We start from the raw sequence: 27,990 nt of genomic DNA on the forward strand, positions 1-27,990 counted from the left end.
AAGTATGAAGTCTGTTGGGGATGAGAGAGCTTGGGAAGTGAGTCAGTTGTTGTTCGCTGATGATACAGCGCTGGTGGCTGATTCATGTGAGAAACTGCAGAAGCTGGTGACTGAGTTTGGTAAAGTGTGTGGAAGAAGAAAGTTAAGTGTGAATGTGAATAAGTGCAAGGTTATTAGGTACAGTAGGGTTGAGGGTCAAGTCAATTGGGAGGAGAGTTTGAATGGAGAAAAACTGGAGGAAGTGAAGTGTTTTAGATATCTGGGAGTGGATCTGGCAGAGGATTGAACCATGGAAGCGGAAGTGGATCATAGGGTGGGGGAGGGGGCGAAAATTCTGGGGGCCTTGAAGAATGTGTGGAAGTCGAGAACATTATCTCGGAAGGCAAAAATGGGTATGTTTGAAGGAATAGTGGTTCCAACAATGTTGTATGGTTGCGAGGCGTGGGCTATGGATAGAGTTGTGCGCAAGAGGATGCATGTGCTGGAAATGAGATGTTTGAGGACAATGTGTGGTGTGAGGTGGTTTGATCGAGTGAGTAACGTAAGAGTAAGAGAAATGTGTGGAAATAAAAAGAGCGTGGTTGAGAGAGCAGAAGAGGGTGTTTTGAAGTGGTTTGGGCACATGGAGAGAATGAGTGAGGAAAGATTGACCAAGAGGATACATGTGTCGGAGGTGGAGGGAACGAGGAGAAGAGGGAGACCAAATTGGATGTGGAAAGATGGAGTGAAAAGGATTTTGTGTGATCGGGGCCTGAACATGCAGGAAGGTGAAAGGAGGGCAAGGAATAGAGTGAATTGGAGCGATGTGGTATACAGGGGTTGACGTGCTGTCAGTGGATTGAATCAAGGCATGTGAAGCGTCCGGGGTAAACCATGGAAAGCTGTGTAGGTATGTATATTTCCGTGTGTGGACGTGTGTATGTACATGTGTATGGGGGGGTTGGGCCATTTCTTTCTTCTGTTTCCTTGCGCTACCTCGCAAACGCGGGAGACAGCGACAAAGTATAAAAAAAAGAAAAAAAAAAAAAATATATATATATATATATATATATATATATATATATATATATGGAATGAGTATTTTGAAGGTTTGTTGAATGTGTCTGATGACAGAGTGGCAGATATAGGGTGTTTTGGTCGAGGTGGTGTGCAAAGTGAGAGGGTTAGGGAAAATGATTTGGTAAACAGAGAAGAGGTAGTAAAAGCTTTGCGGAAGATGAAAGCCGGCAAGGCAGCAGGTTTGGATGGTATTGCAGTGGAATTTATTAAGAAAGGGGGTGCCTGTATTGTTGACTGGTTGGTAAGGTTATTTAATGTATGTATGACTCATGGTGAGGTGCCTGAGGATTGGCGGAATGCGTGCATAGTGCCATTGTACAAAGGCAAAGGGGATAAGAGTGAGTGCTCAAATTACAGAGGTATAAGTTTGTTGAGTATTCCTGGTAAATTATATGGGAGGGTATTGATTGAGAGGGTGAAGGCATGTACAGAGCATCAGATTGGGGAAGAGCAGTGCGGTTTCAGAAGTGGTAGAGGATGTGTGGATCAGGTGTTTGCTTTGAAGAATGTATGTGAGAAATACTTAGAAAAGCAAATGGATTTGTATGTAGCATTTATGGATCTGGAGAAGGCATATGATAGAGTTGATAGAGATGCTCTGTGGAAGGTATTAAGAATATATGGTGTGGGAGGCAAGTTGTTAGAAGCAGTGAAAAGTTTTTATCGAGGATGTAAGGCATGTGTACGTGTAGGAAGAGAGGAAAGTGATTGGTTCTCAGTGAATGTAGGTTTGCGGCAGGGGTGTGTGATGTCTCCATGGTTGTTTAATTTGTTTATGGATGGGGTTGTAAAGGAGGTAAATGCAAGAGTCCTGGAAAGAGGGGCAAGTATGAAGTCTGTTGGGGATGAGAGAGCTTGGGAAGTGAGTCAATTGTTGTTCGCTGATGATACAGCGCTGGTGGCTGATTCATGTGAGAAACTGCAGAAGCTGGTGACTGAGTTTGGTAAAGTGTGTGGAAGAAGAAAGTTGAGAGTAAATGTGAATAAGAGCAAGGTTATTAGGTACAGTAGGGGTGAGGGTCAAGTCAATTGGGAGGTGAGTTTGAATGGAGAAAAACTGGAGGAAGTGAAGTGTTTTAGATATCTGGGAGTGGATCTGTCAGCGGATGGAACCATGGAAGCGGAAGTGGATCATAGGGTGGGGGAGGGGGCGAAAATTTTGGGAGCCTTGAAAAATGTGTGGAAGTCGAGAACATTATCTCGGAAAGCAAAAATGGGTATGTTTGAGGGAATAGTGGTTCCAACAATGCTGTATGGTTGCGAGGCGTGGGCTATGGATAGAGATGTGCGCAGGAGGATGGATGTGCTGGAAATGAGATGTTTGAGGACAATGTGTGGTGTGAGGTGGTTTGAGCGAGTAAGTAACGTAAGGGTAAGAGAGATGTGTGGAAATAAAAAGAGCGTGGTTGAGAGAGCAGAAGAGGGTGTTTTGAAATGGTTTGGGCACATGGAGAGAATGAGTGAGGAGAGATTGACCAAGAGGATATATGTGTCGGAGGTGGAGGGAACGAGGAGAAGAGGGAGACCAAATTGGAGGTGGAAAGATGGAGTGAAAAAGATTTTGTGTGATCGGGGCCGGAACATGCAGGAGGGTGAAAGGAGGGCAAGAAATAGAGTGAATTGGAGTCATGTGGTATACAGGGGTTGACGTGCTGTCAGTGGATTGAAGCAAGGCATGTGAAGCGTCTGGGGTAAACCATGGAAAGCTGTGTAGGTATGTATATTTGCGTGTGTGGACGTGTGTATGTACATGTGTATGGGGGGGGGGGGGTTGGGCCATTTCTTTCGTCTGTTTCCTTGCGCTACCTCGCAAACGCGGGAGACAGCGACAAAGTATAAAAAAAAAAAAAAAAATATATATATATATATATATATATATATATATACATATATATATATATATATATATATATATATATATATATATATATATATATATGTATATCTATATATATATATATATATATATATATATATATATATATATATATATATATATATATATATATATATATATATATATATATATATATATATATATATATATATATATATATATATATATATATATATGTATATCTATATATATATATATATATATATATATATATATATTTTTTTTTTTTTTTTTTATACTTTGTCGCTGTCTCCCGCGTTTGCGAGGTAGCGCAAGGAAACAGACGAAAGAAATGGCCCAACCCCCCCCATACACATGTACATACACACGTCCACACACACAAATATACATACCTACACAGCTTTCCATGGTTTACCCCGGACGCTTCACATGCCTTGATTCAATCCACTACAGCACGTCAACCCCTGTATACCACATCGCTCCAATTCACTCTATTCCTTGCCCTCCTTTCACCCTCCTGCATGTTCAGGCCCCGATCACACAAAATCTTTTTCACTCCATCTTTCCACCTCCAATTTGGTCTCCCTCTTCTCCTCGTTCCCTCCACCTCCGACACATATATCCTCTTGGTCAATCTTTCCTCACTCATTCTCTCCATGTGCCCAAACCATTTCAAAACACCCTCTTCTGCTCTCTCAACCACGCTCTTTTTATTTCCACACATCTCTCTTACCCTTACGTTACTTACTCGATCAAACCACCTCACACCACACATTGTCCTCAAACATCTCATTTCCAGCACATCCATCCTCCTGCGCACAACTCTATCCATAGCCCACGCCTCGCAACCATACAACATTGTTGGAACCACTATTCCTTCAAACATACCCATTTTTGCTTTCCGAGATAATGTTCTCGACTTCCACACATTTTTCAAGGCTCCCAAAATTTTCGCCCCCTCCCCCACCCTATGATCCACTTCCGCTTCCATGGTTCCATCCGCTGACAGATCCACTCCCAGATATCTAAAACACTTCACTTCCTCCAGTTTTTCTCCATTCAAACTCACCTCCCAATTGACTTGACCCTCAACCCTACTGTACCTAATAACCTTGCTCTTATTCACATTTACTCTTAACTTTCTTCTTCCACACACTTTACCAAACTCAGTCACCAGCTTCTGCAGTTTCTCACATGAATCAGCCACCAGCGCTGTATCATCAGCGAACAACAACTGACTCACTTCCCAAGCTCTCTCATCCCCAACAGACTTCATACTTGCCCCTCTTTCCAAGACTCTTGCATTTACCTCCCTAACAACCCCATCCATAAACAAATTAAACAACCATGGAGACATCACACACCCCTGCCGCAAACCTACATTCACTGAGAACCAATCACTTTCCTCTCTTCCTACACGTACACATGCCTTACATCCTCGATAAAAACTTTTCACTGCTTCTAACAACTTGCCTCCCACACCATATATTCTTAATACCTTCCACAGAGCATCTCTATCAACTCTATCATATGCCTTCTCCAGATCCATAAATGCTACATACAAATCCATTTGCTTTTCTAAGTATTTCTCACATACATTCTTCAAAGCAAACACCTGATCCACACATCCTCTACCACTTCTGAAACCACACTGCTCTTCCCCAATCTGATGCTCTGTACATGCCTTCACCCTCTCAATCAATACCCTCCCATATAATTTACCAGGAATACTCAACAAACTTATACCTCTGTAATTTGAGCACTCACTCTTATCCCCTTTGCCTTTGTACAATGGCACTATGCACGCATTCCGCCAATCCTCAGGCACCTCACCATGAGTCATACATACATTAAATAACCTTACCAACCAGTCAACAATACAGTCACCCCCTTTTTTAATAAATTCCACAGCAATACCATCCAAACCTGCTGCCTTGCCGGCTTTCATCTTCCGCAAAGCTTTTACTACCTCTTCTCTGTTTACCAAATCATTTTCCCTAACCCTCTCACTTTGCACACCACCTCGACCCAAACACCCTATATCTGCCACTCTGTCATCAGACACATTCAACAAACCTTCAAAATACTCATTCCATCTCCTTCTCACATCACCACTACTTGTTATCACCTCCCCATTTACGCCCTTCACTGAAGTTCCCATTTGCTCCCTTGTCTTACGCACCCTATTTACCTCCTTCCACAACATCTTTTTATTCTCCCTAAAATTTACTGATAGTCTCTCACCCCAACTCTCATTTGCCCTTTTTTTCACCTCTTGCACCTTTCTCTTGACCTCCTGTCTCTTTCTTTTATACTTCTCCCACTCAATTGCATTTTTTCCCTGCAAAAATCGTCCAAATGCCTCTCTCTTCTCTTTCACTAATACTCTTACTTCTTCATCCCACCACTCACTACCCTTTCTAAACAGCCCACCTCCCACTCTTCTCATGCCACAAGCATCTTTTGCGCAATCCATCACTGATTCCCTAAATACATCCCATTCCTTCACATATATATATATATATATATATATATATATATATATATATATATATATATATATATATATATATATATATATATATATATATATATATATATATATATATATATATATATATATATATATATATATATAAATATACATATATATATATATATATATATATATATATATATATATATATATATATATATATATATATATATATATATATATATATATATATATATATTTATATATATATATATATATATATATATATATATATATATATATATATATATATATATATATATATATATATATATATATATATATATATATATATATATATATATATATATATATATATATATATATATATATATATATATATATATATATATATATATATTCAGACAGATATGTACATATATGCACATGTACATAGTTCACACTGTCTGCCTTTCTGTATTCCTATCGTCACCTCCCCACACTTAAAATAACAACACCCTCTCCCTAAATATGTGCTAAGTAGCGCTAGGAAAAGACAACAAAGGCCACATTCGTTCACATTCAGTCTCTCGCAGTCATGTAATAATGCATTGAAACCACAGCTCCCTTTCCACATCCAGGCCCCACAGAACTTTCCATGGTTTACCCTAGACGCTTCACATGCCGTGGTTCAATCCATTGACAGCACGTCGACGCCTGTATACCATATCCTTCGAAGTCACTCTATTCCTCGCACGCCTTTCACCCTCCTGCATGTTCAGGCCCCGATCACTCGATATGTTTTTCACCTCATCTTTCCACCTCCAATTTGGTCTCCCGCTTCTCCTCGTCCCTTCTACCTTTGACACATATATCCTCTTAGTCAATCTTTCCTCACTAATTCTCTCTATGTGACCAAACCATTTCAAAACACCATCTTCTGCTCTCTCAACCACACTCGTTTTTTTACCACACATCTCTCTTACCCTATTATTACTTACACGATCAAACCACCTCACACCACATATTGTCCTCAAACAACTCATTTCCAGCACAACCACCCTCCTCCATACAACTATATCCATAGCCCACGCCTCGCAACCATATAACATTGGTGGAACCACTATTCCTTCAAACATACCCATTTTTGCTTTCCGAGATAATGTTCTCGACTTTCAAACATTTTTGAAAGCTCCAAGATGTTTCGCCCCCTTCGCCACCCTATGATTTACTTCCGCTTCCATGTTTCATCCAGTTTTTCTCCATTCAAATTTACCTCCCAATTGACTTGTCCCTCAACCCTACTTCACCTAATAACCTTGCTCTAATTCATATTTACGCTCACCTTTCATCTGACACACACTTTACCAAACGCAATCACCAGCTTCTGCAGTTTCTCACATGAATCAGCCAACAGCGCTGTATCATCAGCGAAGAACAACTGACTCCCTTTCCGAGCTCTTTCATCCTCCACAGACTGCATAATTGCCCCTCTTTCCAAAACTCTTGCATTGATCACCCTATCAACCCCATCCATAAACAAATTAAACAACCGAGGAGACATCACACACCCCTGCCACAAACCTACATTCACCTAGAACCAAACACTTTCCTCGCTTCATACACATGCCTTCCATCCTCGATAAAAACTTCACTGCTTCTAAAAACTAGCCTCCCACCCCATATATTCTTCATACCTTCCACAGAGCATCTCTATCAACTATATCATGTGCCTTCTCCAGATCCATAAATGCTACATACAAATCCAATTGCTTTTCTAAGTACTTCTCACATGAGTTCTTCAAAGCAAACACCTGATTCACGAATCCTCCACCAATTTTGAAACCACACTGCTCCTCCCCAGCCTGATGTTCTGTAAATGCATTCACCCTCTCAATCAATACCCTCCCATATAATTTCCCACGAGTACTCAACAAACTTGTATCTCCGTAATTGAGCACTCACTTTTATCCCCTTTTGCTTTGTACAATGGCGCTATGAAAGCATTTTGCCAATCCTCAGTCACCTCACTATGAGTCATACATACATTAAATGACCTCATCACCCAGTTAACAATGCAGTCACCCCCTTTTTTATTAAATTCCATTGCAATGCCATCCAAACCCGCTGCCTTGCCGGCTTTCATTTTACTACCTCTTCTCTGTTTACCAAATCATTTTCCCTAACCCTCTCACTTTGCACTCCACCTCACCCAAAATACCCAATATCTGCCAGTCTATCATCAAACACATTACACTAACCTTAAAAATACTCACCACATCTCCTTCTCACATCCCCACTACTTGTTATCAACTCCCCATTAGCCCCCTTCACTGAAGTTCCCATTTGTTCTCTTGTCTTACTCATTTTATTTACCTCCCTAAGATTTAATGATACTCTCTCACCCCAAATCCCATTTGCCCTCTTTTTCACCTCTTGCACCTTTCTCTTGACCTCCTGCTTCTTTCTTTTATACATTTCCCACTCATTTGCATAATTTCCCTGCAAGAATCGTACAAATGTCTCGCTTTTCTCTTTCACTAATAATCTTACCTCTTCATCCCACCACTCACTACTCTTTCTAATCTTCCCACTTCCCATGCTTCTCATGCCACAAGCATCTTTTGCGCAAGCCATCACTGCTTCCCTAAATGCATCCCATTCCTCCCCCACTCCCCTTACCTCCTTTGTTCTCACCTTTTTCCATTCTGTACTCAGTCTCTCCTGGTACTTCCTCACACAAGTCTCATTCCTAAGGTCAATTAGTCTCACCACTCTTTTCACCCTAACACTCTCTCTTCTTTTCTGAGAAATTCTACAAATCCTCACTTCCGCCTCCACAAACTAATGATCAGACATCCCTCCAGTTGCACCTCACAGCACATTAACATTCAAAAGTCTCTCTTTCGCGCGCCTATCAATTAACGCCTAATTCAATAACGCTCTTTGGCCATCTCTCCTAGTTACATACGTATACTTATGTATATCTCTCTTTTTAAACTAGGTATTCCCAATCACCAGTCCTTTTTCAGCACGTAAATCTACAAGCTCTTCACCATTTCCATTTACAACACAGAACACCCAATGTACACCAATTATTCCCTCAACTGCCATGTTACTCATCTTTGCACTCAAATCGCCCATCACTATAACTCGGTCTCGTTCATCAAAAATACTAACAATGTACAGTTTACTTTCTTACACTCTATCACATACTCGCACCACTCCTGTTTCAGAAGTTGTGCTACTCCTTCCTTTGCTCTTATCATCTCACTAACACCTGAATTTACTCCCAAGATATATCTAAACCACTCTTCCCCATTATCCTTGAACTTCCAAAATATCCAGGTTACTTTCCTCAAACATAATACCTATGTCTCTTTTTTTCTGATCTTGGTTACATCCACACACATTTCGACACCCTAATCTGAGCCTTCGAGGAGGATGAGCACTCTCCGCGTGACTCCTTCTGTTGCCCTTTTTAGAAAGTTAAGATACAAGGAGGGGACAGTTTCCAGCCACCCGCTTCCGTCCCCTTTAAATCGCCCTCGACGACTCGTGAGGAATGCGTGGGAAGTATTTCTTCTCCCCTATCCCCAGATATATATATATATATATATATATATATATATATATATATATATATATATATATATATATATATATATATATATATATATATATATATATATATATATATATATATATATATATATATATATTCTCGATAAAAACTTTTTTTCACTGCTTCTAACAACTTGCCTCCCACACCATATATTCTTAATACCTTCCACAGAGCATCTCTATCAACTCTATCATATGCCTTCTCCAGATCCATAAATGCTACATACAAATCCATTTGCTTTTCTAAGTATTTCTCACATACATTCTTCAAAGCAAACACCTGATCCACACATCCTCTACCACTTCTGAAACCGCACTGCTCTTCCCCAATCTGATGCTCTGTACATGCCTTCACCCTCTCAATCAATACCCTCCCATATAATTTACCAGGAATACTCAACAAACTTATACCTCTGTAATTTGAGCACTCACTCTTATCCCCTTTGCCTTTGTACAATGGCACTATGCACGCATTCCGCCAATCCTCAGGCACCTCACCATGAGTCATACATACATTAAATAACCTTACCAACCAGTCAACAATACAGTCACCCCCTTTTTTAATAAATTCCACTGCAATACCATCCAAACCTGCTGCCTTGCCGGCTTTCATCTTCCGCAAAGCTTTTAATACCTCGAGAATGTAAGGCATGTGTACGTGTAGGAAGAGAGGAAAGTGATTGGTTCTCAGTGAATGTAGGTTTGCGGCAGGGGTGTGTGATGTCTCCATGGTTGTTTAATTTGTTTATGGATGGGGTTGTTAGGGAGGTAAATGCAAGAGTCCTGGAAAGAGGGGCAAGTATGAAGTCTGTTGGGGATGAGAGAGCTTGGGAAGTGAGTCAGTTGTTGTTCGCTGATGATACAGCGCTGGTGGCTGATTCATGTGAGAAACTGCAGAAGCTGGTGACTGAGTTTGGTAAAGTGTGTGGAAGAAGAAAGTTAAGAGTAAATGTGAATAAGAGCAAGGTTATTAGGTACAGTAGGGTTGAGGGTCAAGTCAATTGGGAGGTGAGTTTGAATGGAGAAAAACTGGAGGAAGTGAAGTGTTTTAGATATCTGGGAGTGGATCTGTCAACGGATGGAACCATGGAAGCGGAAGTGGATCATAGGGTGGGGGAGGGGGCGAAAATTCTGGGAGCCTTGAAAAATGTGTGGAAGTCGAGAACATTATCTCGGAAAGCAAAAATGGGTATGTTTGAAGGAATAGTGGTTCCAACAATGTTGTATGGTTGCGAGGCGTGGGCTATGGATAGAGTTGTGCGCAGGAGGATGGATGTGCTGGAAATGAGATGTTTGAGGACAATGTGTGGTGTGAGGTGGTTTGATCGAGTAAGTAACGTAAGGGTAAGAGAGATGTGTGGAAATAAAAAGAGCGTGGTTGAGAGAGCAGAAGAGGGTGTTTTGAAATGGTTTGGGCACATGGAGAGAATGAGTGAGGAAAGATTGACCAAGAGGATATACGTGTCGGAGGTGGAGGGAACGAGGAGAAGAGGGAGACCAAATTGGAGGTGGAAAGATGGAGTGAAAAAGATTTTGTGTGATCGGGGCCTGAACATGCAGGAGGGTGAAAGGAGGGCAAGGAATAGAGTGAATTGGAGCGATGTGGTATACAGGGGTTGACGTGCTGTCAGTGGAGTGAATCAAGGCATGTGAAGCGTCTAGGGTAAACCATGGAAAGCTGTGTAGGTATGTATATTTGCGTGTGTGGACGTGTGTATGTACATGTGTATGGGGGGGGGCCATTTCTTTCGTCTGTTTCCTTGCGCTACCTCGCAAACGCGGGAGACAGCGACAAAGTATAAAAATATATATATATATATATATATATATATATATATATATATATATATATATATATATATATATATATATATATATACATATATATATATATATATATATATATATATATATATATATATATATATATATATATATATATTTTTATTTTTTTTTCCTTTGTCGCTGTCTCCCGCGTTTGCGAGGTAGAGCAAGGAAACAGACGAAAGAAATGGCCCAGCCCACCCCCATACACATGTATATACATACGTCCACAAATGCAAATATACATACCTACACAGCTTTCCATGGTTTACCCCAGACGCTTCACATGCCCTGATTGAATCCACTGACAGCACGTCAACCCAGGTATACCACATCGATCCAATTCACTCTATTCCTTGCCCTCCTTTCACCCTCCTGCATCTTCAGGCCCCGATCACACAAAATCTTTTTCACTCCATCTTTCCACCTCCAATATGGTCTCCCACTTCTCCTCGTTCCCTCCACCTCCGACACATATATCCTCTTGGTCAATCTTTCCTCACTCATTCTCTCCATGTGACCAAACCATTTCAAAACACCCTCTTCTGTTCTCTCAACCACGCTCTTTTTATTTCCACACATATCTCTTACCCTTACGTTACTTACTCGATCAAACCACCTCACATCACATATTGTCCTCAAACATCTCATTTCCAGCAAATCCATCCTCCTGCGCACAACTCTATCCATATCCCACGCTTCGCAACCATACAACATTGTTGGAACAACTATTCCTTCAAACATACCCATTTTTGCTTTCCGAGATAATGTTCTCGACTTCCACACATTCTTCAAGGCTCCCAGGATTTTCGCCCCCTCCCCCACACTATGATCCACTTCCGCTTCCATGATTCCATCCGCTGCCAGATCCACTCCCAGATATCTAAAACACTTTACTTCCTCCTGTTTTTCTCCATTCAAACTTACCTCCCAATTGACTTGACCATCAACCCTACTGTACCTAATAACCTTGCTCTTATTCACATTTACTCTTAACTTTCTTCTTTCACACACTTTACCAAACTCAGTCACCACCTTCTGCAGTTTCTCATATGAATCAGTCACCAGCGCTGTATCATCAGCGAACAACAACTGACTCACTTCCCAAGCTCTCTCATCCACAACAGACTTCATACTTGCCCCTCTTTCCAAAACTCTTGCATTCACCTCCCTAACAACCCCATCCATAAACAAATTAAACAACCAAGGAGACATCACACACCCCTGCCGCAAACCTACATTCACTGAGAACCAATCACTTTCCTCTCTTCCTACACGTACACATGCCTTACATCCGCGATAAAAACTTTTCACTACTTCTAACAACTTGCCTCCCACACCACATATTCTTAATACCTTCCACAAAGCATCTCTATCAACTCTATCATATGCCTTCTCCAGATCCATAAATGCTACATACAAATCCATTTGCTTTTCTAAGTATTTCTCACATACATTCTTCAAAGCAAACACCTGATCCACACATCCTCTACCACTTCTGAAACCACACTGCTCTTCCCCAATCTGATGCTCTGTACATGCCTTCACCCATTCAATCAATACCCTCCCATATAATTTACTAGGAATACTCAACAAACTTATACCTCTGTAATTTGAGCACTGACTCTTATCCCTTTGCCTTTGTACAATGGCACTAAGCACGCATTCCGCCAATCCTCAGGCACCTCACCATGAGTCATACATACATTAAATAACCTTACCAACCAGTCAATAATACAGTCACCCCCTTCTTTGATAAATTCCACTGCAATACCATCCAAACCTGCTGCCTTGCCGGCTTTCATCTTCCGCAAAGCTTTTACTACCTCTTCTCTGTTTACCAAATCATTTTCCCTAACCCTCTCACTTTGCACACCACTTCGACCAAAACACCCTATATCTACAACTATATCATCAAACACATTCAACAAACCTTCAAAATACTCACTCCATATCCTTCTCACATCACCACTACTTGTTATCACCTCCACATTTGCGCCCTTCACTGAAGTTCCCATTTGCTCCCTTGTCTTACGCACTTTATTTACCTCCTTCCAGAACATCTTTTTAATCTCCCTAAAATTTAATGATACTCTCTCATCCCAACTCTCATTTGCCCTTTTTTTCACCTCTTGCACCTTTCTCTTGACCTCCTGTCTCTTTCTTTTATACATCTCCCACTCAATTGCATTTTTTCCCTGCAAAAATCGTCCAAATGCCTCTCTCTTCTCTTTCACTAATAATTTTACTTCTTCATCCCACCACTCACTACCTTTTCTAATCAACCCACCTCCCACTCTTCTCATGCCACAAGCATCTTTTGAGCAATCCATCACTGATTCCCTAAATACATCCCATTCCTCCCCCACTCCCCTTACTTCCATTGTTCTCACCTTTTTCCATTCTGTCCTCAGTCTCTCCTGGTACTTCCTCACACAAGTCTCCTTCCCAAGCTCACTTACTCTCACCACCCTATTCACCCTAACATTCACTCTTCTTTTCTGAAAACCCATAGAAATCTTCACCTTAGCCTCCACAAGATAATGATCAGACATCCCTCCAGTTGCACCTCTCAGCACATTAACATCCAAAAGTCTCTCTTTCGCTCGCCTCTCAATTAACACGTAATCCAATAACGCTCTCTGGCCATATCTCCTACTTACATACGTATACTTATGTATATCTCGCTTTTTAAACCAGGTATTCCCAATCACCAGTCCTTTTTCAGCACATAAATCTACAAGCTCTTCACCATTTCCATTTGCAACACTGAACACCCCATGTATACCAGTTATTCCCTCAACTGCCACATTACTCACCTTTGCATTCAAATCACCCCTCACTATAACACGGTCTCGTGCATCAAAACCACTAACACACTCATTCAGCTGCTCCCAAAACACTTGCCTCTCATGATCTTTCTTCTCATGCCCAGGTGCATATGCACCAATAATCACCCATCTCTCTCCATCAACTTTCAGTTTTACCCATATTAATCGAGAATTTACTTTCTTACATTCTATCACATACTCCCACAACTCCTGTTTCAGGAGTACTGCTACTCCTTCCCTTGCTCTTGTCCTCTCACTAACCCCTGACTTTTCTCCCAAGACATTCCCAAACCTCTCTTCCCCTTTACCCTTGAGCTTCGTTTCACTCAGAGCCAAAACATCCAGGTTCCTTTCCTCAAACATACTGCCTATCTCTCCTTTTTTCACATCTTGGTTACATGCACACACATTTAGACAACCCAGTCTGAGCCTTCGAGGAGGATGAGCACTCCCCGCGTGACTCCTTCTTCTGTTTCCCATTTTAGAAAGTTAAAAAAATACAAGGAGGGGAGGATTTCTGGCCCCCCGCTCCCGTCCCCTCTAGTCGCCTTCTACGACACGCGAGGAATGCGTGTCGTAGAAGGCGACTATATATATATATATATATATATATATATATATATATATATATATATATATATATATATATATATATATATATATATATATATATATATACATATCATGAGTATAGCCGTAGGTTAGACATAGAATATAAATTGTAAAAGACATATCATCATAGCAGTTTCCACAGGATTACGATATATTATTTCCTTTTATTTACGGTACTCAATTGAGTACATGGAGTGATACAGTTTCATATAAGTTCACCACGAAAATGTATCGATTGTTGAAGTAAGAAAGTGAAGTAGGAAATGTGATATTGTAAAGTAATTAACCAGGGATATTGAAATGATCGCCTTGGCAACCCAAAGTAGGGTTAAGTCATGCATTATACAGACGAGACGGAGTTGTGGGTCAGTTCAGCAGCCTACGTCATTGGGTAGAGAGAGAGATACCCAACATGGGGAGCAGGATAAGTACCATACCCCATTCCAAACTTACCCAGCCCATGTGGCATAGCATTCAACATCCACTAAGCAATCCCGGTAAGCTTGCAACTCAGTTAGTTACAAAAGGTGTCTTTATATAGTGTGCATGGCGCTCCCACTGTGAAGGTAAGTGTCCAATATAATCACTGACAAATTCTATTAAAACAGGGCAGCACGATAGACGTGGGAAGCATCTTTTGTGGCTCATGCAGCATGTGTGAAGATTGTGGACGTGCTGCTAGCGTGATTCACTCAACGCTGTTGTAGGAAACGCAAGCACTGACGGACTGATCTGAGGTGGCGGACGTGGGGCCATTGCTTGGCCGAACACACTTACGCCCATAGATCTGGCTGCCTCCCACCTACTGGAAATCAAGCCCAGACCATGTGTCTCACACTCAATGAACTTTCAGCACCAGAGAACAAGAAGTCCCATACAATTGAGAATTAGGATGTGTATTTACTAGTAATTTGTGCTAGGATGCATGCCATACTATATCTGATACTGTGAGTAGTTAGATATCTAACATTAAGTAAATGTCCGTGGACCCATACATAATGATTATGCTAGTAGTGTTGCAACCAGTTAGAAACCAAGATTCCAATCACTGCATGCTTATGCACATTGAACTGTCAGGTTATGTGTACCCATGTCATTCTATTTAGTTATCAAATGTAAGAAGGTTATTGGCTTTTCCTTTGCCCCAAGAAAGGTGAGTAGTTAAATTATGCCTGGCAGTCCATTGGCCTATTTGGTTCAATGATATCTGAATTAAGGGGTTTTATTTAAATTATGGCTATGGGCCCCCATGGTAATCTCATTTAAACATCAACTATCAAACAATAATCTCTACTAAGTACTACTAGCAATAATATAGCAATGACAGTATTCTCCTTTACCTGTATTGTCTTCTCTCTCATACTTCTCTTATATATTCTCTAACATTTTTCCAACCTTAAAATTTGTGAAAGTCTATACAAATTAGATAGCTTTATTGTTAATGAAATTTGTAAACAGTTCCTTTATTTGTCCACATAACTTTATGATACCTTACTGACAATCTTGGACGCAACCGACCTCCATTCAGGCAGTCACTTGTTTACCAAATGGCGTTATCGTTACGTCTCTTCGTAGTATATTAACTGAGTTATATTTCTTTGTTGCAACTCCCGTAAAGATGGGATTATTACACGAAAGTGCACCTGGTAACTTACTGTGCTCTATTTCCTCGTTAACTCATAGGAAAACTTGATCACGCGCTAAATGTGATCCTTTCATATATATATATATATATATATATATATATATATATATATATATATATATATATATATATATATATATATATATATATATATATATATATAATTTTTTTTTCTTTCTTTTTTTTTTAAACTATTCGCCATTTCCCGCGTTAGCGAGGTAGCGTTAAGAACATAAGACTGGGCCTTTGAGGGAATATCCTTACCTGGCCCCCTTGTCTGTTCCTTCTTTTGGTCGCCTTCTACGACACGCAGGGAATACGTGGGAAGTATTCTTTCTCCACTATCCCCAGGGATGATATATATATATATATATATATATATATATATATATATATATATATATATATATATATATATATATATATATATATATATATATGGTTGGTAAGGTTATTTAATGTATGTATGACTCATGGTGAGGTGCCTGAGGATTGGCGGAATGCGTGCATAGTGCCATTGTACAAAGGTAAAGGGGATAAGAGTGAGTGCTCAAATTACAGAGGTATAAGTTTGTTGAGTATTCCTGGTAAATTATATGGGAGGGTATTGATTGAGAGGGTGAAGGCATGTACAGAGCATCAGATTGAGGAAGAGCAGTGTGGTTTCAGAAGTGGTAGAGGATGTGTGGATCAGGTGTTTGCTTTGAAGAATGTATGTGAGAAATACTTAGAAAAGCAAATGGATTTGTATGTAGCATTTATGGATCTGGAGAAGGCATATGATAGAGTTGATAGAGATGCTCTGTGGAAGGTATTAAGAATATATGGTGTGGGAGGAAAGTTGTTAGAAGCAGTGAAAAGTTTTTATCGAGGATGTAAGGCATGTGTACGTGTAGGAAGAGAGGAGAGTGATTGGTTCTCGATGTATGTAGGTTTGCGGCAGGGGTGTGTGATGTCTCCATGGTTGTTTAATTTGTTTATGGATGGGGTTGTTAGGGAGGTAAATGCAAGAGTTTTGGAAAGAGGGGCAAGTATAAAGTCTGTTGGGGATGAGAGAGCTTGGGAAGTGAGTCAGTTGTTGCTCGCTGATGATACAGCGCTGGTGGCTGATTCATGTGAGAAACTGCAGAAGCTGGTGACTGAGTTTGGTAAAGTGTGTGGAAGAAGAAAGTTAAGAGTAAATGTGAATAAGAGCAAGGTTATTAGGTACAGTAGGGTTGAGGGTCAAGTCAATCGGGAGGTGAGTTTGAATGGAGAAAAACTGGAGGAAGTGAAGTGTTTTAGATATCTGGGAGTGGATCTGGCAGCGGATGGAACCATGGAAGCGGAAGTGGATCATAGGGTGGGGGAGGGGGCGAAAATTCTGGGGGCCTTGAAGAATGTGTGGAAGTCGAGAACATTATCTCGGAAAGCAAAAATGTGTATGTTTGAAGGAATAGTGGTTCCAACAATGTTGTATGGTTGCGAGGCGTGGGCTATGGATAGAGTTGTGTGCAGGAGGATGGATGTGCTGGAAATGAGATGTTTGAGGACAATGTGTGGTGTGAGGTGGTTTGATCGAGTGAGTAACGTAAGGGTAAGAGAGATGTGTGGAAATAAAAAGAGCGTGGTTGAGAGAGCAGAAGAGGGTGTTTTGAAGTGGTTTGGGCACATGGAGAGAATGAGTGAGGAAAGATTGACTAAGAGGATATATATGTCGGAGGTGGAGGGAACGAGGAGAAGAGGGAGACCAGATTGGAGGTGGAAAGATGGAGTGAAAAAGATTTTGTGTGATCGGGGCCTGAACATGCAGGAGGGTGAAAGGAGGGCAAGGAATAGAGTGAATTGGAGCGATGTGGTATACCGGGGTTGACGTGCTGTCAGTGGATTGAATCAAGGCATGTGAAGCGTCTGGGGTAAACCATGGAAAGCTGTGTAGGTATGTATATTTGCGTGTGTGGACGTATGTATATACATGTTTATGGGGGGGGGGTTGGGCCATTTCTTTCGTCTGTTTCCTTGCGCTACCTCGCAAACGCGGGAGACAGCGATAAAGTATAATAAAAAAAAAATATATGTATATATATATATATATATATATATATATATATATATACATATATATATATATATATATATATATATATATATATATATATATATATATATATATATATATATATATATATATATATATGTATTTTCTTTTTTTTTATTTATTTTGCTCTCTCACTGTCTCCCGCGTTAGCGAGGTAGCGCAAGGAAACAGAAGAAAGAATGGCCGAACACACCCACATACATATATATATATATACATAGTTATACATAATATTTACATAATTATACATAAATATACATAATTATACATCTCAACGTATACATATATATAAGCACACAGACATATACATATATACACATGTACATAATTCATACCGTCTGCCTTTATTTATTCCCATCGCCAGCCTGCCACACATGAAACAACAACCCCCTCCCCCTCCGCGAGGTAGCGCTAGGAAGACAAAAAAGGCCCCATTCGTTCACACTAAGTCTCTAGCTGTGATGTAATAATTCACCGAAACCACAGCTCCCTTTCCACATCCAGGCCCCACACAACTTTCCATGGGTTACCCAAGACGCTACACATGCCCTGGTTCAATCAATTGACAGCACGTCGACCCCGGTATACCACATCCTTCCAATTCATTGTATTCCTTGCACGCCTTTCACCCTCCTGCATGTTCAGGCCCCGATCACTCAAAATATTTTTCACTCCATCCTTCCAACTCCAATTTGGTCTCCCACTTCTCCTCGTTCCCTCCACCTCTGACACATATATTCTCTTAGTCAATCTTCCCTTACACATTCTTTCCATGTGATCAAACCATTTCAAAACACCCTCTTCTGCTCTCTCAACCACACTCTTTTTATTACCACACATCTCTTTTACCCTATTATTACTTACTCGATCAAACCACCTCACACCACATATTGTCCTCAAACATCTCATTTCCAGCACATCCACCCTCCTGCTCACAACTATATCCATATCCCACGCCTCGCAACCATACAACATTGTTGGAACCACTATTCCTTCAAACATACCCATTTCTGCTTTCCGAGATAATGTTCTCGAATTCCACACATTCTTCAAGGCTCCTAGAATTTATATATATATATATATATATATATATATATATATATATATATATATATATATATATATATATATATGTTAAATATATATAAATATATATATATATATATATATATATATATATATATATATATATATATATATATATATATATATATATATATATATATATATATATATATATATATATATATATATATATATATATATATATATATATATATATATATATATATATATATATATATATATATATATATATATATATATATAACGTACTTCACGCGGGGAGTGCTCATCCTCCTCGAAGGCTCAGATTGGGTTGTCTAAATGTGTGTGGATGTAAAGAACATGAGAAAGAAGGAGAGATAGGTAGTGTGTTTGAGGAAAGGAACCTGTATGTTTTGCCTTTGGGTGAAACGAAGCTCAAGGGTAAAGGGGAAGAGTGGGTTGGGAATGTCTTGGGAGTAAAGTCAGGGGTATGTGAGAGGACGAGAGGAAGGGAAGGAGTAGCACTACTCCTGAAACAGGACTGGTGGAAATATGTGATTGAGTGTAAGAAAGTAAGCTTTAGATTGATATGGGTAAAACTAAAAGTACTTGGAGAGATGGGTGGTTATTGGTACATATGCACCTAAGCATGAGAAGAGAGATCATGCGGGGAAAGTGTTTTGGGAGCAGTTGAGTGAGTGTGTTAGTAGTTTTGATGCAAGAGACCGGGTTATAGTGATGGCTGATTTGAATGCAAAGATGAGTAATGTGGCAGTTGAGGGAATTATTGATGTACATGGGGTGTTCAGTGTTTTAGATGTAAATGATGAAGATTTTGTAGATTTATATGCTGAAAAAAACTGGTGATTGGGAGCACCAGGTTTAAAAAGAGAGTTATCCATGAGTATACGTATGTAAGTACGAGAGATGGCCAGAGAGCGTTATTGGATTACGTGTTAAGTGATAGGCACGCGAAAGAGAAAATTTTGATGTTAATGTGCTGAGAGGTGCAACTGGAGGGATGTCTGATCATTATCTTGCGGCGGCGAAACTAAAGATTTGTTGAGTTTTTAGAAAAGAAGAGAGAATGTTGGGGTGAAGAGAGTGGTGAGAGCAAGTGAGCTTGGTAAGGAGACTTGTGTGAGGAAGTACCGGGAGAGAATGAGTACAGAATGGAAAAAGGTGAGAAAAAAGGACGTAAGGAGAAGTGAGGGAGGAATGGGATGTATTTAGGGAATCAGTGAAAGCTTGTACAAAACATGTTTGTGGCATAAGAAGCGTGGGAGGTGGGCAGATTAGAAAGGGTATTGAGTGGTGGGATGAAGAGGTAAGAGCATTAGTGAAAGAGAAGAGAGAGGCATTTGGATGATTTTTGCAGGAAATAATGCAAATGACTGGGAGATGTATAAAAGAAAGAGGAAGGAGGTCAAGAGAAAGGTGAAAAAGAGGGCAAATGAGAGTGGGGGTGAGAGAGTATCAATAAAATCTAGGGAGAATAAAAAGATGTTTTGGAAGGAGGTAAATAAAGTGCGTAAGACAAGGGAAGAAATGGGAACACCAGTGAAGGGGGCTAATTGGGAGGTGATAACAAGTATTGGTGATGTAAGAAGATGGAGTGAGTATTTTGAAGATTTGTTGAATGTGTTTGATGATGGAGTGGCAGATATAGGATGTTTTGGTCGAGGTGGTGGGCAAAGTGAGAGGGTTAGGGAGAAAGATTTGGTAAACAGAGAAGAGGTAGTAAAAGCTTTGCGGAAGATGAAAGCCAGCAAAGCAGCAGATTTGGATGGTATCGCAATGAAATTTATCAAAAAAAGGGGTGACTGTATACTTGACTCGTTGGTAAGATAATTTAATGTGTGTATTACTCATAGTGAGGTGCCTCAGGATTCCGAAAGCTTGCATAGTGAGAGTGTATAAAGGCGAAGGGGAAAAAAGTGTGTGCTTAGATTACATAGGTATAAGTTTATCGAGAATTCCTGGATAATTATATGGGAGGGTATTGATTGAGAGGGTGAAGGCATGTACAGAGAATCAGATAGGGGAAGAGCAGTGTGGCTTCAGAAGTAGTAGAGGATGTGTGGGTCAGCTGCTCGCTTTGAAGAATGTATGTGAGAAATACTGAAAAAAGCAAATGGATTTGTATGTACCATTTATGAATCTGGATAAAGCATATGATAGAGTTGATAGGGAGGCAAGTTGTTAGAAGCAGTGAAAAGTTTTTATCGAGGATGTAAGGCATGTGTACGTGCAGGAAGATAGGAAAGTGACAGGTTTTTAGTGAATGTTGTTTTGCGGCAGGGGTGCATGATGTCTCCATAGTTGTTTGATTTGCTTATTGATGGGGTTGTTAAGGAGGTTAATAAAAGAGTTTTGGAAAGAGGGGTAAGTATGCAGTCTAGTGTGGATGAGAGAGCTTGGGAAGTGAGTCATTTATTGTTCCCTGATGATACAGCGCTGGGGTCCGATTCGTGTGAGAAACTGCAGAAGCTGGTGACTGAAATTGGTAAAGTGTGTGAAAGAAGAAATCTGAGAGTAAATGTGAATATGAGCAAGGTTATTAGGTACAGTAGTGTTGAGGGACAAGAAAAAGGGAGGTAAGTTTGAATGGAGAAAACTGGAAGAAGTGAAGTGTTTTAGATATGTCCGAGTGGATTTGGCAGCGGATGAATCCATGGAAGCGGAAGTGAATCATAGGGCGGAGGAGGGGGTGAAAGTTCTGGAAGCATTGAAGAATGTATGGAAGACGAGAACTTTATATTGGAAAGCAAGAACGGGAATGTAAAATGAAACAGTGGCTCGAACAATGATATATGGTTGTGAGGCGTGGGCTCTAGATAGAGTTATGCGCAGGAGGGTGGATGTGCTGGAAATGAGATGTTTAAGGACAGTATGTGGTGTGAGGTGGTTTGATCGAGTAAGTAATAATAGGGTAAGAGATATGTGTGGTAATAAAAAGAGTGTGGTTGAGAGAGCAGAAGAGGGTTGAAATGGTTTAATCATACAGAGAGAATGAGTGGGGAAAGATTGACAAAGAGGTTATATGTGTCAGAGGTGGAGGGAAAAAGGAGAAGTGGGCGACCAAATTTTAGGTGGAAAGATGGAGTGAAAAAGATTTGAAGTGATCAGGGACTGAACATGCAAGAGGGTGAAGGGCGTGGAAGGAATAAAGTAAATTGGAACGATGTAGTATACCGGGGTCTACGTGCTGTCAAAGGATTGAACCAGGGCATATGAAGCGTCTGGAATAAACCATGGAAAGTTTTGTGGGGCCTGGATATGGAAAGGGATCTGTGGTTTCGGTGCATTATATATGACAGTTAGAGACTAAGTGTGAACGAATGTGGCCTTTGTTGTCTTTTCCCAGCGCTACCTTGCACACCTGCGAGGGGAGGGGGTTGTTATATCATATGTGGCAGGGTGGCGATGGGAATGAGCAAGGGCAGAGAGTGTGAATTACGTACATATGTATATTTGTATATGTCTGTGCGTGTATATATATGTATACTTTGAGATGTATAGGTGTGTATATATGCGTGTGTGGATATGTATGTATATACATGTGTATATGAGTGGGTTGAGCCATTATTTTGTCTGTTTCCTTGCGCTACCTCGCTAAAGCTGGAGACAGCGACAAAGTATAATATGAAATGAATATATACATATATATATATATATATATATATATATATATTATCCCTGGGGATAGGAGAGAAAGAATACTTCCCACGTATTCCCTGCGTGTCGTAGAAGGCGACTAAGAGGGGAGGGAGCGGGGGGCTGGAAATCCTCCCCTCTCGTTTTTTTTTAAATTTTCCAAAAGAAGGAACAGAGAATTGGGCCAGGTGAGGGTATTCCCTCAAGGCCCAGTCCTCTGTTCTTAACGCTACCTCGCTAATGCGGGAAATGGCGAATAGTTTGAAAGAAAAGAAAATATATATATATATATATATATATATATATATATATATATATATATATATATATATATATATATATATATATATATATATATGTATATATATATACATATATATACGTATATATATATATATATATATATATATATATATATATATATATATATATATATATATATATATATATATATATATATATATATATATATATATATATATATATTTTTTTTATTTTTTTTTTATTATACTTTGTCGCTGTCTCCCGCGTTTGCGAAGTAGCGCAAGGAAACAGACGAAAGAAATGGCCCCCCCCCCCCCCATACACATGTATATACATACGTCCACACACGCAAATATACATACCTACACAGTTTTCCATGGTTTACCCCAGACGCTTCACATGCCTTGATTCAATCCACTGACAGCACGTTGTTCGCTGATGATACAGCGCTGGTGGCTGATTCATGTGAGAAACTGCAGAAGCTGGTGACTGAGTTTGGTAAAGAGTGTGAAAGAAGAAAGTTAAAAGTAAATGTGAATAAGAGCAAGGTTATTAGGTACAGTAGGGTTGAGGGTCAAATCAATTGGGAGGTGAGTCTGAATGGAGAAAAACTGGAGGAAGTGAAGTGTTTTAGATATCTGGGAGTGGATCTGGCAGCGGATGGAACCATGGAAGCGGAAGTGGATCATAGGGTGAGGAGGGGGCGAAAATTCTGGGAGCCTTAAAGAATGTGTGGAAGGCGAGAACATTATCTCGGAAAGCAAAAATGGGTATGTTTGAAGGAATAGTGGTTCCAACAATGTTGTATGGTTGCGAGGCGTGAACTATGGATAGAGTTGTGCGCAGGAGGATGGATATGCTGGAAATGAGATGTTTGAGGACAATGTGTGGTGTGAGGTCGTTTGATCGAGTAAGTAACGTAAGGGTAAGAGAGATGTGTGGAAATAAAAAGAGCGTGGTTGAGAGGGCAGAAGAGGGTTTTTTGAAATGGTTTGGGCACATGGAGAGAATGAGTGAGGAAAGATTGCCCAAGAGGATATATGTGTAGGAGGTGGAGGGAACGAGGAGAAGAGGGAGACCAAATTGGAGGTGGAAAGATGGAGTGAAAAAGATTTTGTGTGATCGGGGCCTGAACATGCAGGAGGGTGAAAGGAGGGCAAGGAATAGAGTGAATTGGAGCGATGTGTTGTACCGGGGTTGACGTGCTGTCAGTGGATTGAATCAAGGCATGTGAAGCGTCTGGGGTAAACCATGGAAAACTGTGTAGGTATGTATATTTGCGTGTGTGGACGTATGTATATACATGTGTATGGGGGTGGGTTGGGCCCTTTCTTTCGTCTGTTTCCTTGCGCTACCTCGCAAATGCGTGAGACAGCGAAAAAAAAAAAAAAAAAAATATATATATATATATATATATATATATATATATATATATATATATATATATATATATATATATATATATATATATATATATATATATATATATATATATATATATATATATATATATATATATATATATATATATATATATATATATATATATATATATATACATATATATATATATATATATATATATATATATATATATATATATATATATATATATATATATATATATATATATATATATATATATATATATATATATATATATATATATATATATATATATATATATATATATATATATATATATATATATATATATATATATATATATATATATATTTTTTTTTTTTTTTTCTTTGTTTTTCATAATATTCGCCATTTCCCGCGTTTGCGAGGTAGCGCTAAGAACAGAGGACTGGGCCTTATAGGGAAAATCCTCACCCGGCCGCCTTCTCTGTTCCTTCTTTTGGAAAATCAAAAAAAGAACGAGAGGGTAGGATTTCCAGCCACTCGCTCCATCCCCTTTTAGTCGCCTTCTACGACACGCAGGGAATACGTGAGACGTATTCTTTCTCCCCTATCCCCTATCCCCTATCCCTATATATATATATATATATATATATATATATATATATATATATATATATATATATATATATATATATATATATATATATATATATATATATATATATATATATAATTTCTTTCTTTCTTCTTTGAAACTATTTACCATTTTCCACATTAGCGAGGTAGCGTTAAGAACAGAGGACTGGGCCTTGAGGGCCCAATTCTCTGTTCCTTCTTTTGGAAAATTAAAAAAAAAAATGAGAGGGGAGAATTTCCAGCCCCCCGGCTCCCTCCCCTTTTAGTCGCCTTCTACGACACGCAGGGAATACGTGGGAAGTATTCTTTCTCCCCTATCCCCAGGGATGTATATATATATATATATATATATATATATATATATATATATATATATATATATATATATATATATATATATATATATATATATATATATATATATATATATATATATATATACATATATATATACATATATATATATATATATATATATATATATATATATATATATATATATATATATATATATATATTTGCACACCACCTCGACCAAAACACCCTATATCTGCCACTCTGTCATCAGACACATTCAACAAACCTTCAAAATACTCATTCCATCTCCTTCTCACATCACCACTACTTGTTATCACCTCCCCATTTACGCCCTTCACTGAAGTTCCCATTTGCTCCCTTGTCTTACGCACCCTATTTACCTCCTTCCAGAACATCTTTTTATTCTCCCTAAAATTTACTGATAGTCTCTCACCCCAACTCTCATTTGCCCTTTTTTTCACCTCTTGCACCTTTCTCTTGACCTCCTGTCTCTTTCTTTTATACTTCTCCCACTCAATTGCATTTTTTCCCTGCAAAAATCGTCCAAATGCCTCTCTCTTCTCTTTCACTAATACTCTTACTTCTTCATCCCACCACTCACTACCCTTTCTAAACAGCCCACCTCCCACTCTTCTCATGCCACAAGCATCTTTTGCGCAATCCATCACTGATTCCCTAAATACATCCCATTCCTCCCCCACTCCCCTTACTTCCATTGTTCTCACCTTTTTCCATTCTGTACACAGTCTCTCCTGGTACTTCCCCACACAGGTCTCCTTCCCAAGCTCACTTACTCTCACCACCTTCTTCACCCCAACATTCACTCCTCTTTTCTGAAAACCCATACTAATCTTCACCTTAGCCTCCACAAGATAATGATCAGACATCCCTCCAGTTGCACCTCTCAGCACATTAACATCCAAAAGTCTCTCTTTCGCACGCCTGTCAATTAACACGTAATCCAATAACGCTCTCTGGCCATCTCTCCTGCTTACATAAGTATACTTATGTATAACTCGCTTTTTAAACCAGGTATTCCCAATCATCAGTCCTTTTTCAGCACATAAATCTACAAGCTCTTCACCATTTCCATTTACAACACTGAACACCCCATGCATACCAATTATTCCCTCAACTGCCACATTACTCACCTTTGCATTCAAATCACCCATCACTATAACCCGGTCTCGTGCATCAAAACCGCTAACACACTCATTCAGCTGCTCCCAAAACACTTGCCTCTCATGATCTTTCTTCTCTGTGCAAAGTGAGAGGGTTAGGGAAAATGATTTGGTAAACAGAGAAGAGGTAGTAAAAGCTTTGCGGAAGATGAAAGCCGGCAAGGCAGCAGGTTTGGATGGTATTGCAGTGGAATTTATTAAAAAAGGGGGTGACTGTATTGTTGACTGGTTGGTAAGGTTATTTAATGTATGTATGACTCATGGTGAGGTGCCTGAGGATTGGCGGAATGCGTGCATAGTGCCATTGTACAAAGGCAAAGGGGATAAGAGTGAGTGCTCAAATTACAGAGGTATAAGTTTGTTGAGTATTCCTGGTAAACTATATGGGAGGGTATTGATTGAGAGGGTGAAGGCATGTACAGAGCATCAGATTGGGGAAGAGCAGTGCGGTTTCAGAAGTGGTAGAGGATGTGTGGATCAGGTGTTTGCTTTGAAGAATGTATGTGAGAAATACTTAGAAAAGCAAATGGATTTGTATGTAGCATTTATGGATCTGGAGAAGGCATATGATAGAGTTGATAGAGATGCTCTGTGGAAGGTATTAAGAATATATGGTGTGGGAGGCAAGTTGTTAGAAGCAGTGAAAAGTTTTTATCGAGGATGTAAGGCATGTGTACGTGTAGGAAGAGAGGAAAGTGATTGGTTCTCAGTGAATGTAGGTTTGCGGCAGGGGTGTGTGATGTCTCCATGGTTGTTTAATTTGTTTATGGATGGGGTTGTTAGGGAGGTAAATGCAAGAGTCCTGGAAAGAGGGGCAAGTATGAAGTCTGTTGGGGATGAGAGAGCTTGGGAAGTGAGTCAGTTGTTGTTCGCTGATGATACAGCGCTGGTGGCTGATTCATGTGAGAAACTGCAGAAGCTGGTGACTGAGTTTGGTAAAGTGTGTGGAAGAAGAAAGTTAAGAGTAAATGTGAATAAGAGCAAGGTTATTAGGTACAGTAGGGTTGAGGGTCAAGTCAATTGGGAGGTGAGTTTGAATGGAGAAAAACTGGAGGAAGTGAAGTGTTTTAGATATCTGGGAGTGGATCTGTCAGCGGATGGAACCATGGAAGCGGAAGTGGATCATAGGGTGGGGGAGGGGGCGAAAATTTTGGGAGCCTTGAAAAATGTGTGGAAGTCGAGAACATTATCTCGGAAAGCAAAAATGGGTATGTTTGAAGGAATAGTGGTTCCAACAATGTTGTATGGTTGCGAGGCGTGGGCTATGGATAGAGTTGTGCGCAGGAGGATGGATGTGCTGGAAATGAGATGTTTGAGGACAATGTGTGGTGTGAGGTGGTTTGATCGAGTAAGTAACGTAAGGGTAAGAGAGATGTGTGGAAATAAAAAGAGCGTGGTTGAGAGAGCAGAAGAGGGTGTTTTGAAATGGTTTGGGCACATGGAGAGAATGAGTGAGGAAAGATTGACCAAGAGGATATATGTGTCGGAGGTGGAGGGAACGAGGAGAAGAGGG

Source organism: Panulirus ornatus, chromosome 13, assembly GCF_036320965.1.
Source record: "Panulirus ornatus isolate Po-2019 chromosome 13, ASM3632096v1, whole genome shotgun sequence".
Lineage (NCBI taxonomy): Eukaryota > Metazoa > Arthropoda > Malacostraca > Decapoda > Palinuridae > Panulirus > Panulirus ornatus.